The 1,106-nt window shown below is 37.7% G+C and overlaps 1 protein-coding gene across 1 annotated transcript in view; it reads left to right on the top strand.

Annotated features, from left to right (window-relative positions):
• DPYD (dihydropyrimidine dehydrogenase) overlaps positions 1-1,106 on the top strand; it is a 1,117,863-nt gene that overhangs the window by 95,504 nt on the left and 1,021,253 nt on the right. The window lies entirely within an intron of this gene.

The raw sequence follows: 1,106 nt of genomic DNA, 5'->3' as shown, positions 1-1,106 counted from the left end.
TTCCGTAGTGATACTGCCTCGGAAACCCAAGGAGGGGTCGCTATGAGTCAGGTCTGACTCGACGGCACATAACAACACAACAACAATACCAACAATTACTTTTATTATATATTAACTCATTGTAGTGCCCTGGCTATGTGGATACCTTATAAATGGTAACATAAGACAAAAAAATTAAGAACAGCAAAAAATTACATCATCTTAAGTATAAAATCTTTGGTCTATAGTATATTAGTGAATTGATCAGTTACGTTCTCAACTATTTTCCCATTATGTTTTCTTCTTCTTTCTGCCAGTTCAACCCTATGGTCACTACAGCAGTTTGGTTTTCTGCATTATCATATATTACACCTGTCTTACCCTCTGTAGAAAATTGTAAACATCAAAAGAAAAGATGGACCTGTTTTAACATTGTGTCTCTCTCATCTTTTCAGTTCCCTAGGCAGTAGTGAGCAGAGTAGGCGTAAGGAACCAGAAGGTATTTGACTGGAACAACTTCATAAAAGGCGTGTCAGAAAGAAGATACACATACCTTGTGCATACTAAGATGAAAGTTAATTTTTTTTACTACTTCCCCATGTTCTTGGAGATAAATTTATGTGTGTGTGTTATATGTGTATATGTTTTTATGTGGGTCTCTATGTACGTGTATGTATATATGTATATATATTACATATATAAAATCTCTCCCTCTCAATCAAAGATGTAGTTAACTAAGCAAAAAATAAAAATACTATAAGGAGCTTTTTCACAGTGATTTACAGGAAGATATGGATTGATTAGATTTATGGATATACCTCTGTGTTGAGAATATAATATATTTATGGAGGGAAAACATTGACAATATTGGGATTGATTTTTTTTTGCAGAGCCAAGCTGCAAAAAGGGCAGGGAGGCCACATGTTCTGACCTCCTCTAATCCCACAAGAGGAAGACAGAATCACCATAAATAGCCCAAGGCCTATTCCTGCGAGGCCCGACATGCTGCCTCCCTCCAGCCCTTTCTCCAACCGTTCCTCCCAAAGCACCCACCACCTCTCTCCTGGGTTCAATAATTCGCTGCAGTGGCCATGCAGAACTCACAGATTATGGGGTTTATTAGGGAA

This window comes from Orycteropus afer, unplaced genomic scaffold, assembly GCF_000298275.1.
Source record: "Orycteropus afer afer isolate SDZICR_OR568_19922 unplaced genomic scaffold, OryAfe1.0 scaffold00033, whole genome shotgun sequence".
Classification (NCBI taxonomy): domain Eukaryota; kingdom Metazoa; phylum Chordata; class Mammalia; order Tubulidentata; family Orycteropodidae; genus Orycteropus; species Orycteropus afer.
Note: the sequence above shows the minus strand (reverse complement) of the source record. Positions and strands in the feature narration are given on the sequence as shown.